Source organism: Schistocerca serialis, chromosome 3, assembly GCF_023864345.2.
Source record: "Schistocerca serialis cubense isolate TAMUIC-IGC-003099 chromosome 3, iqSchSeri2.2, whole genome shotgun sequence".
In the NCBI taxonomy this organism is placed as follows: Eukaryota; Metazoa; Arthropoda; class Insecta; order Orthoptera; family Acrididae; genus Schistocerca; species Schistocerca serialis.
This window is the reverse complement of record NC_064640.1, coordinates 23,604,353-23,617,144: the sequence shown is the minus strand read 5'-3', so window position 1 is coordinate 23,617,144 and position 12,792 is coordinate 23,604,353. Positions and strand designations below refer to the sequence as shown.

The following is a 12,792-nucleotide window of genomic DNA, read 5'->3' as shown; positions in this document are numbered from 1 at the left end:
TGCGACCGTAACGGTCGCGCGGTTCCAGACTGAAGCGCCTAGAACCGCTCGGCCACATCGGCCGGCTTATGATTTTTATTCATTAAAATTGTATGTGGACTCACCACAATCCTAGATAAAATTCTTTGCACCCATTAAAATCTCCTGTTAGTGAGTGTCATATTTTGCACTTACAATGTATCTATGCGTCAATTCGACATAAGTAAGGAAATTTCAGATTTTATTGGTGTTTCTACAGTAGTGCAAAGACACTGCCTCTACATTATGGAGTCCCGCGTTCGCTTCCCATTCGCGTAGGAGATTTTCTTCGCGAGGAGACTGGGTGATTGTGTTGTCCCAATAATTTCTTTTCGTATTCATCGACTCGCAAGTCGCTGTAGTGCCGTAAACACAAAGACTCGTTGCGGGCCGCCAAACACCACAGACGGAATGAGATTTTCACTCTGCAGCGGAGTGTGCGCTGATATGAAACTTCCTGGCAGATTAAAACTGTGTGCCCGACCGATACTCGAACTCGGGACCTTTGCCTTTCGCGGGCATGTGCTCTACCAACTGAGCTACCGAAGCACGACTCACGCCCGGTACCCACAGCTTTACTTTTGCCAGTACCTCGTCTCCTACCTTCCAAACTTTACAGAAGCTCTCCTGCGAACCTGTGGGTACCGGGCGTGAGTCGTGCTTCGGTAGCTCAGTTGGTAGAGCACTTGCCCGCGAAAGGCAAAGGTCCCGAGTTCGAGTCTCGGTCGGGCGCACAGTTTTAATCTGCCAGGAAGTTTCATATCAGCGCACACTCCGCTGCAGAGTGAAAATCTCATTCTGGAAACATCCCCCAGGCTGTGGCTAAGCCACGTCTCCGCAATATCCTTTCTTTCAGGAGTGCTAGTTCTGCTAGGTTCGCAGGAGAGCTTCTGTAAAGTTTGGAAGGTAGGAGACGAGGTACTGGCAGAAGTAAAGCTGTGGGTACCGCGCGTGAGTCGTGTTTCGGTAGCTCAGTTGGTAGAGCACTTGCCCGCGAAAGGCAAAGGTCCCGAGTTCGAGTCTCGGTCGGGCACACAGTTTTAATCTGCCAGGAGGTTTCACCACAGACGGAATCTCCCAACCAGTAATGCCGTATTATCACTGCAGTTCACCGCTGACGTCAATTTTTTTTCCTTGGGAAGCAGATTGCCTCTGAAGAGAAGGTACGAAGTACTATTGTGTGTACTGACTCATAAATTAAAATAAATTAAACGCTGTTGTTACTTTCCCAGGAAATAAAAGCAACTTTTCTTATTTGCCTTTATTTAGTTCCACCAAATATATTTAGAAGCATAGGCGGCGTGTCAATGGTTACGTTCTTATTTCATCTTTCCGATTACGTAATAAAATACAAAATTCTCTGCCATAAGTTTCACTGAAGTTTTCATTTTCTTTTCCCTACACGAACAGAACTGCACGTAGCGTTTCCTGTACCAAGATATTTCGCACTTGAAGATCCGTACAGCACAGTTCATGAAACGTTCGCACCGCCTGCAGCCGAGAATGTTTGACGAATAAGCCGCACGAATCTCTTTGTTCCATAGTTGTGTTATACGGCCGCTGGCAGCAGTGTGTCCTTCACTTCACTGTTTATTCATTATATCGACAGAAATTAATTGGTTACATCATTTTAAAATATATTTACATGGAAACTAATACTAATAATAAATGCAGATGCTAAATAAGGCTGATAATTAAATACAATAATCGCCATTTATTCACAGAAAGGGCTTTTTGATGGTATGATAGAGCATTTTCTGTCCGTTTTTAAAACTCTACTAAACTCATCTGAAGAAAAGATGTAATTTAACAAGATATCTACAACAAAACAGAGCGTACTTTATTTGCTCATGTCTTCATAGCTAATAATGTATTTCATGCAATCTCTTTTAAACGTAATAGGAATGAAGTTTCTTTTCACCGTACATATTCGTACATTTAATTTCCCACATTAATTGTTAGCGTTGTTTAATCATTTCCAACTCATCAAATGTGCATAGTGTGTGCGATGCGCACCCTACTACCTACCAGATGCGTGCAAAGACACATGGCCTGTTCTACCGAGAAAGGTGTTCATCACTTGGCTCATATTCGGAGGAACCTGGGTTCGAAGTCTCGAACGGTCATGTTGCTTTGCGTTTCACAGTGTTTTCAATATAACTTTAGTGTGACGTCGGCACGATTCCCCCAAAATTCCCGCGGCATATTTCTTATGCTTCGTCTGAAATTGCTTAGATATCGCCGGTACTTAAATGGGAGAGCTACTCCTTTTCAGACTACAATTACCTTTTGCGGCATCCCTTAGCTTCAGTCCGTCAGAAGTCTACATTAGAATGAAGTGGTCGGTGTTGGTGCTTCGAACGGGGAAGCTTTCCTTGTATCTGCGATTACGCAGTGAGAAACAGGGTCTACGATGTGTGACACAGAGGTCACGCGATAAGCTACAGGCCACTAGCAATGGTAATTAAATAGTTTGTTTACTAATAACTTCCGATATTTAACTATCTATTTGTCGTTTTAATTCCAAGTTCACGTGCCCTTAGAAAAAAGAAAGTTGTGTGCCGACTTAACTAGAGCCGGTGGACGCTGGAACTGGCCAACAGAACGTCCCAGCTAACAGAATTTAATATTTGAATAACATAATTTAGCGTACTGGACCACGTGATTATTAAGTATCAAAGCACTAAATTGCGGACGTTTCGACCGACTTGCTGCGGTTCTCTTCATGGGGTTTACTGAACAGGACCGGATTGAAAACGACTGCAGCAAGTCGGTCGAAACGTCGGAAATTTAGCGGTTTAGTAGTTTACAATGACGCGGCCCAGTATCCAGAATTATTTTATTCAAAGTGAAACCGGCCGTGGAAGCCTACGAACTTATATCAGAATTTAGTATGTTTATATTAGTAGGGGTGCATCGTCAGGGAAGAGGACTCGGGTAACTTAACACGGCCGCAGATGTCCATCCTGCATAAAAATTCTGTAGCCATTAGTGGCTGAGTACAGAAAGGTATGTCTTACAAACATCAACCCCTGAGTCTTAATATAAATGAATTCGATGTAATGCGCGTAAATATAAGAAAAGACCCGATTCCTTTTGACTACGTCTTCAATGATCAGTCACTGCAGTCGGCTGTAACTCAAATAAACTGCGGGTGGCAGCAGGCGGGACGCTTCCGGCCGCGACTGATTTTAATCTCGCCAGCGAAAGAAATTCGTGGGATAGAGAGCGGGGTACTAACATTGTACTCCACCCAGGATGCATTTCCGGATATTTCCACCGACGCTCGGCTCACCTCGGGCTTTCAGCTCATGATGCAGACCAGTAGAACTTAACTGATTTAATGTTGCAGACAAAACGCACGCCTATGCGATCATTCATTAAATCTATTTTTGTACAAATATTTAAAAATACTCGATACTAGTGTTTCTTCATAATATTATGCCTAATTTCAAATGACAGCCGGCTTATCTGGCCGAGAGGTTCAAGGCGCTTCAGTCCGGAACCGCACTGCTGCTACGGTCTCAGGTTCGAATCCTGCTTCCGGCATGGCTGTGTGTGATGTCCTTAGGTTAGTCAGGTATGGTTCAAATAGCTCTGAGCACTATGGGACTTGACATCTGTGGTCATCAGTCCCCTAGAACTTAGAACTACTTAAACCTAACCAACCTAAGGACATCACACACATCCATGCCCGAGGCAGGATTCGAACCTGCGACCGTAGCGGTCACGCGGTTCCAGTCTGAAGCGCCTAGAACCGCACGGCCACAGCGGCCGGCGTTAGTTAGGTATAAATAGTTCTAAGTCTAGGGGACTGATGACCTCAGATGTTAAGTCCAACAGTTATCAGAGCCATTTGAACTCTTTTTCAAATGACATGCCTGTGGTCAAAAATCACAAAGTTACTCCTAGCTGCTTTTTCGACCGGGATTGCCCATCTCTTCTCCGTATTTTGTTTTTCTATTCTTTCTCGGATTAAAATCAGTAAATAATTCCTGTAGGTTATGGACGTTTTAGAAATCTGCAACTGTCAAAACTAAAGTTAGTTTGTAATGAATTAGTTGCAACCTGTTGCTTTTGTAGGTGTTTACTTTTCCATGATTACATTTCAAGATGCCTGGCATCACATCTTCAGCTGCTTACATTTATTTACATGCCGTAAACACTGTTTCTTTACTGTTGGCGTCGCAGAATTTTGCAGTGGAAATATTTAAGACAACCATTATTAAACGTCGTAAGTGAAGGAACAATGTTCGCGACAGGTAAATACATGTTAATACCTGAAGGTGCGGTGAACATAAAAACAAGAGAAAGAGGTACCATTCGTATAGGTGCGTTTCCCCTTAAATAACGTCACGAACGCTGTACCCTGAGGTGACAAAAGTCATGGGACGCCCCCTAATATCGCGTCGGATCTCCTTTTGCCCGGCGCAGTGCAGTAACTCGACGCCGCATGGACCCAACAAGCCGCTGGGAATCACGTGCACAAATGTTGAGCCATACTGCCTCTATAGCCGTCCATAATAGCGAAGGTGTTGCCGGTCCTTGATTTTGCGCACTAACTGACCTCTAGATTATGTCCGGTAAATTGTCGATGGGATTCATGTCGAGCGATCAGGATGACCAAATCATTCCCAAGAACTGTCCAGAATTTTCTTTAAACCAATAGCGAGCAATTGTGACCCGGTGACATGGCGCATTGTCATCCATAAACATTCTATCGTTGTTTGGGAATATAAAGTCTCTAAATGGCTGCAAATGGTCTCATGGACCAGAGGACCCAGTCCACACCATTAGGGAGGCACTACATGGTTGCACGGTGCTTGTTGACAACTTGATTCCATGGCTTCGTGGGGTCTACGCCACACTTGAACCCTACCATCAGCTCTTACCAACTGAAACCGGAACTCTTGTGACCAGGCCACGGTTGCCCAGTCGTCTAGGGTCCAACCGATGTGATCAAGAGCCCAGGAGAGGCGTTGCGGTGGACGTCGTGCTGTTAGCAAAGCCACTCGCATCGGCAGTCTACTGCCACAGCCCAGTAAAGCCAAATACACCGCACTGTCCTAACGGATACTTTCGTCGCACGTCCCACATTGATTTCTGCGGTTATTTCATGCAGTGTTGCTTGTGTGTTAGCACTGACAACTCCCAAACGTTGCTGATCTCGGTCGTTAAGTGAAGGCCGTGTGCCACTGCATTGTCCGTGGTGACAGGTAATGCTTGAAATTTGGTATTCTCGGCATACCCTTGACACTGTGGATCTTGGATTATTGAATTCCCTAACGATTTACGAAAATGGAATGTCCCATGGTTCTAGCTCCTATTACCATTCTGCGTTCAAAGTGTGTTAATTGACGTCGTCCAGTGATAATCACATCGGGAACATTTTCACGTTAATCACCAGAATACAAATGACGGCTCCTCAAATGCACTGCCTTTTATGCGTTGTGTACGCGATACTACCGCCATCTGTGTATGTGGATATCGCTATCCCATGACTTCTGTCACCTCAGAGTAATTTTGGACTTCATGCGTCACTGGACGAGGGGCCAGCGAGCGGAAGTAAGGATGTGAATCAGGCCCACCGGTGACCAAAGGTTGCCCTTGCCTGACTAGACGTTTCTGCCCCCATTGATTTTAGCTATTTGTAACCGTGGGAAACGCAAGTGGGACTCAGCTTTAATGGAAGAATCCTACTGAAGTGTAATTCTTGCACGGAAGATGTCACTTATAAAAACATTGTTCGACAAATTCTTGAATGTCATTCGTTACTGGGCACCCTATCAAGTTCTATCAACGAAAAAGACAGAAAATATACAAAAAGAACTGCAAGATTCGTCATGGTTTACTTACACATCCTGAGAGTCACAGAAAAGTCCAACGAAGTGCAGAAGGAGACAGAACAAAGACTTTCTACATCTACATCCATACTCCACAAGACACCTGACGGTGTGTGGCCGAGGGTACCTTGAGTACCTCTATCGGTTCTCCCTTCTATTCCAGTCTCCTGTTCTTCGTGGAGAGAAAGATTGTCGGTATACCTCTGTGTGAGCTCTAATCTCTCTGATTTTATCCTCACGATTGCTTCGCGAGATATACATAGGACGGAGCAATATACTGCTTGACTCCTCGGTGAAGGTATGTTCTTGAAACTTACCGAGCTACTGAGCGTCTCTCTTGCAGAGTCTTCCACTGGAGTTTATCTATCAACTCCGTAACGTTTTTCGCGTTTACAAATGAATCTGTAACGAAGTGCGCTGCTCTCCGTTGGATCTTCTCTATCGCTTCTATCAACCCTATCTGGTAGGGATCCCACACCGGTGAACAGTATTCAAGCAGTGGGCTAACAAGTGTACTGTAGCCTACTTCCCTTGTTTTCGAATTGCATTTCCTTAGGATTCTTCCAATGAATCTCAGTCTGGCATCTGCTTTACCGACGATCAACTGTATATGATCATTCAATTTTAAATCACTCCTAATGCCTACTCCCAGATAATTTATAGAATTAACTGCTTCCAGTTGCTGACCTGCTACACTGAAGCTAAATGATAAAGGATCTTTCTTTCTATCTATTCGCAGCAGTTTACACTTGTCTACACTGAGATTCAATTGCCATTCCCTGCACCATGCGTCAATTAGTTGCACATTCTCCTGCATTTCAGTTCAATTTTCCATTCTTACAACCTCTCGATATACTACATCATCCTCAAAAAGCCTCAATGAACTTCCAATGTTATCCACAATGTCATTTATATATATTGTGAATAGCAACAGTCCTACGACACTCCCCTGCGGCACACCTGGAATCACTCTTACTTCGAAAGACCTCTCTCCATTGAGAATGACATGCTAGGAACTCTCCAATCCAATCACATAATTGGTCTGATAGTCCACATGCTCTTACTTCGTTCATTAAACGACTGTGTGGAACTGTATCAAATGCTTTGCGGAAGTTGAGAAACCTGGGAACCCGTGTCTATGGCCCTCTGAGTCTCGTGGACGAATAGCGTGAGCTGGGTTTCACACGATCGTCTTTTTCGAAACCCATGCTGATTCCTACAGAATAGATTTCTAGTCTCCAGAAAAGTCATTACACTCGATCATAATACGTGTTCCAAAATTCTACAACTGATCGACGTTAGAGATATAGGTCTATAGTTCTGCACATCTGTTCGACGTCCCTTCTTGAAAACGGGGATGAACTGTACCCTTTTCCAATCTTTTGGAAAGCTACGCTCTTCTAGAGACCTACGGTACACCGCTGCAAGAAGGGGGGCAAGTTCCTTCGGGTACTCTGTGTGAAACTGAACTGGTATCCCATCAGGTCCAGCGGCCTTTGTGAATTACAGAGAGGCTTACGCATACAATTCTAACACACCTTCCAAGATATGTCAACAATAACATTTAGTTTCTCAGACATACAACTCGCGTGAGGATCACGACTCTAAAATAAGCGCTTTTCGAAACAAACTATTGTGATTTCAAGAGGTGTGCTAATGTTTCTATTGTGATATCAGCTTACGATACGGAGTTAACTTGAAAGACGCGATGCGATATTTAGGATTATACGTGTGACACGAAGAATGAACGGGAATGGTACTTCTTGTTTCTCACATTTGTTGATTCCTGCGAATCAGGGCAGCGTCGGAAGTGTTTCTATTTACAGCATTGTTTACTTGTGTGTTTCTGACTTAAGTATTTATAACATTGCTTTATATCGACAGTTAGTTTATATCTCTTAAGCTATTTGTGGGAGAAAACCACGTTTTAAACTATATCGCTAGCGGCTGCCACTGTCTCTACTTAGCTTTTAACACGATTACAACAAGGCGATGTAATTTTGCTTAGGTTGTTAATGGTCTGCGGAGGAAGCTTCTACTAAGAGGATTTGTGGACCACACTATACTGTGCGGCGAGAGAGAGAGAGAGAGAGAGAGAGAGAGAGAGAACGATTGGGGGGGGGGGGAGGGATGGAGGGAGGGAGGAAGGAAGTAAGAGGGGGAGAATATGTGATCACGAGGAGGCTGACAGGACTTTTGGACGATGCCTTACTAAGAAGGGTACCCTAAGGGGAAGACTTCCACAACACATTGTGTTTACTTAGTTAATTAATTATGTGTGTCAAAGGTCTTTTGCACGATTTCTACTGAAATAATGTTAAACGACTGAGATAACAGATGGCACATGCTTAATATTTGTCTGTGTCTCGCTATATGCAGACCATTTAGAGATTACACAAAACCACATTTTTAAATATGTGCATATTCGTTTTCCAAGCTATTCCTCTTACTAATAAACATACTTAAATTTTACAACAAAGTAAACATCTTCGTCTTTTATGTTAGACATGTACTAGATTTTAATTAAAATTGTCCACGGAAAAGCACTTAAATATAAGATATCATTTGAAAGTAGATTTCAACTTCGGTTTGCTACCCGCGTATCATTTTATCCATCAAATAAGGACTACAGTGACTTTGTATTACATTTAAACTTCGGCCTGCTACCCGTCAAAGATTGAATTCAGCAAACAAGAAAAGATTTATGTGACTGTGTATTAAACATCTTTCTGAGCCGTTGACAGCCATAACAATGACTACCGTAGTAGCTGTAGGAACTACTATTCTACTCAAACTGCGGTGGATTATTTATGAAGTATTCTGTTAATGAATCTGTATACGTATTTGAAGGAATGGACTGAATTCCTAATTCATTAAAGAGGCGCCGACACGATGATTACTTTGGGTGAGCATCGCATATTGCCACACGCTGTGGTGTATGCAGTGTGCCATATTGGTCAGAATCTCTGGCGGCCGTGCTGCGGGTCGTCAGTTCAGGTCTCCAGCAACAATTTGTTATTCGATATTTAACGTTTCTGAAAGGTTCACAGTGTTTTTATATTCTGAAACATTGGACGTTTGTATAGTTTTAAGCTTTGTGTCATATTTCAGGCTGTACATTGGTGTTCGTAATAAGCGTGATTTATCTGCTAAGTGTTGTATTTCATTGACGACGCTGCTTTTGGATTTGGGCTTCATTGTGGTTACTACATGTCGTTATTTGGAGAAGGCATCGGGTACTTGAAAATATCTACATCACCGTCTAACACCCCTGCTGGTTTGTGGTGTGTGTGTTACAGACCTCTTAACTCTCGCAGTATGGAGGCCGATAAACCAGGGGTATCTGCAAGTGTGTAAAATGGCGCAACGGGTTTAACCAAAGTGATGTGAAAAGTGTACCTGTCACTTATAAATACCTCTTGGAGGTAGTGATTACAAACAATACCCAACCGGCAACAACAAACAGTCACATCACAAAGAATATCCTACAACTAGACTATATCCCATGGACTGTTCAGTTTTTTGTAGGATATCTAGATTACATTCTCGTCCCCAGTATGATCCAAATTAACTATTGCATCTGAATACTATTAATAAAAAGCAACACAAAACAATAAAAATCAATGGAAGAGGGAAACTAATCTCTACTGAACGAATAAATGAAATTCTGCACTGTACAAATTTATTTTAAGTCAGCGCCCATTTAAATCAAGATGAAACAATGACGTTATCGTAATGTGGTGTCTATCCTTTCGGACATGTCTGAGAAAAAAAGACACCGCATATATAATTAAGATGAGACCAGTCAATGATCCCTTCGGTACAGATGTACACCACGCTCGAATTCCTACGGTAATCGGCGAAACCCCGCAAGCAATGAGGATAATGGGCAGAGGCTCTACGTCAGCTGGTTACCAGAACTGTCAAACTGATTAAGTGAGAGATAGCTGTCACGAATTTCGGCTCCATACATGCGGAGTCAATAGAGAGTATAGAACAAGAGACAACATTCAGTTAGAGCTACCTATAGGCTTGGGAGAGCCAGCCGTGACAAAACAAATCCATCTGCTGAGTAAGATGTATGAGACAGGCGAAATACCATCAGACTTCAAGAAGAATATAATAATTTCAATACCAAAGAAAGCAGATGTTGACAGATGTGAAAATTACCGAACTATCAGTTTAATAAGTCACGGCTGCAAAATACTATCGCGATTCTTTACAGACGAATGGAAAAACTGGTAGAAGCGGACCTCGGGAATTATTAGTTTCGATTCCGGAGAAATGTTGGAACACGTGAGGCAATACTGACCCTACGACTTATCTTAGAAAATAGATCAAAGAAAGACAAACCTACGTTTATAGCATTTGTAGACTTAGAGGAAACTGTTGACAATGTTGACTGTAATACCCAATTTCAAATTCTAAACGTAACAGGGATAAAATACAGGGAGCGAAAGGCTATTTACCATTTGTACAGAAACTAGATGGCAGTTATAAGAGTCGAGGGGCACGAAAGGGAAGCAGTGGTTGAGAAGGGAGTGAGACAAGGTTATAGCCTATTCCCGATGTTATTCAGTCCGTATATCGAGCACACAGTAAAAGAAACAGAAGCCAAATTTGGAATACCAATTAAAGTCCAAGAAGAAGAAATAAACAATTTGAGGTTTGCCGATGACATTGCAAATTTGGCTGAGACAGCGAAGGACTTGGAAGAGCAGTTGAACGGAATGGGCGCTATCTTGAAAGGAGGATATAAGATGAACATCAACAAAAGCAAAACGAGGATAATGGAATGTAGTAGAATTAAACCAGGTGATGCTGAGGGAATTAGATTATGAAATGAGACGCTTAAAGTAGTAAATGAGTTTTGTTATTTGGGAAGCAAAATAACTGATGATGGTCGAAGTGAGAAGGAAAAAAAATGTAGACTGGCAATGACAGGAAAAGCGTTTCTGAAGAAGAGAAATTTGATAACATCGAGTAGTACAGATTTAAGTGTCAGGAAGTTTCTTCTGAAAGTATTTGTATGGAGTGTAGACATGTGTGGAAGTGAAAAATGGTTCAAATGGCTCTGAGCACTATGGGACTTAACTGCTGTGGTCATCAGTCCCCTAGAACTTAGAACTACTTAAACCTAACTAACCTAAGGACATCACACATCCATGCCCGAGGCAGGATTCGAACCTGCGACCGTAGCGGTCACGCGGTTCCAGACTGAAGCGCCTTTAACCGCACGGCCACACCGGCCGGCCTGTGGAAGTGAAATATGGACGATAAACAGTGTAGGCAAGAAGAGAATAGAAGCTTTTGAAATGTGGTGCTACAGAAGAAAACTGAAGATTAGATGGGTAGATCACGTAACTAATGAGGAGGTACTGAACAGAATTGGGGAGAAGAGAAATTTGTGGCACACCCTGACCATAAGAAGGGATCGGTTGGTAGGACACACTCTGGGGCATTAAGGGACCACCCACTTAGTAGTGGAGGGAAGCATGGGGGGGGGGGGGGGGGGTAAAAATTGTAGAGGGAGACCAAGAGATGAATACAGTAAGCAGATTCAGACGGATGTAGGTTGCAGTAGTTACTCATAGACGAAGAGGCTTGCACAGAATAGAGTAGCATGGAAAGCTGCATCAAACTAGTTCAAAAATGTTCAAATGTGTGTGAATATCTGAGGGTCCAAACTGCTCAGGTCATCGTCCCTAGGCTTACACACCACTTAAACTAACTTATGCCCGAGGGAGTACTCGAACCTCCGGCAGGAGGGATCAAACTAGTCTTTGGACTGAAGACCACAACAACAACACTGAAGAAGGGCGACATCGATAGGTAGCAGGTAGCTATGCGGCTGTTTCCGGGACAGGGAAGTATGCCCGCCGCGGATCAAACCTGTCCAGCGGATTAACAATGAAGGATCGATGTGCCAGACAACCTGGATCTGGTTTTTAGTCACTCTCCCATATCCCTGCTGGTTTCCACGTTCCGTTTCTGATACACGCTATGGAAACGTTTAGTATACTTTCTCACACTTGCACACAGAATTTACAGTATATGGTGAGTTGGTTGGTTGTTTCGGGGAAGGAGACCAGACAGCGAGGTCATCGGTCTCATCGGATTAGGGAAGGACGGGGAAGGAAGTCGGCCCTGCCCTTTGAAAGGAACCATCCCGGCATTTGCCTGGAGCGATTTAGGGAAATCACGGAAAACCTAAATCAGGATGGACGGACGCGGGATTGAACCGACGTCCTCCCGAACGCGAGTCCAGTGTCTAACCACTGCGCCACCTCGCTCGGTACAGTATATGCAAACAGCTTTATACACAAACAGTGTAGGTAGACTGCTTCCGTCCTCGGGGGTGAATAGGAGGCTGATGACGCTCGTTGCTTGGCTTCCTTAAACTCTTAGCATTAGCACCAATCACCGTCAACAGCCGAACGCTCCAAGAAGAATGGACTAGACCAGGGGCGGGCAAACGTTACACGCGGCTCATGAGCGCACAGCGCTGCACGTGTGCTGCTCGCGTGCAGGCGTCGACCGGGGCCGTGGCGACAGCCGGCAGGTTGCGGCAGTGTAGTGCCAGGCTAAGCTGCGGACGTTGATGCGAAGCGAGCACTATGTAGTGAACGTTGTATTTCAAGAAACGGAGAAGTGGAGATTTGCTATCTTTTAAAAAGTAATGGGAGAATCATTTTTTCTTTGTGCAAAATCGTGAAAATTCGAAATGTTTAATATGTGGCAGTATTCTCGCTGGTCAACGGAAGTTTAGTATTGAAGGCCATTATCATAAATTTCACAAGGCCGAATACAATTTATCGTCGGATTCTGAGCGGATGGGGAATTGACTGAGCTTAAGAAGAGCGATCTGACGATACCAGATGAATTTGTCGTAGTTGGCCGGCCGGAGTGGCCGAGCGGTTCTAGGCACTAC

The 12,792-nt window shown here is 43.7% G+C and overlaps 1 non-coding gene across 1 annotated transcript; it reads left to right on the top strand.

The window, feature by feature from the left end:
- Positions 1-677: 677 nt before the first annotated feature.
- On the top strand, positions 678-752 carry Trnas-cga (transfer RNA serine (anticodon CGA)). Its single transcript has one exon. It is a non-coding gene; the product is annotated as a tRNA-Ser (tRNA).
- Positions 753-12,792: the final 12,040 nt, after the last annotated feature.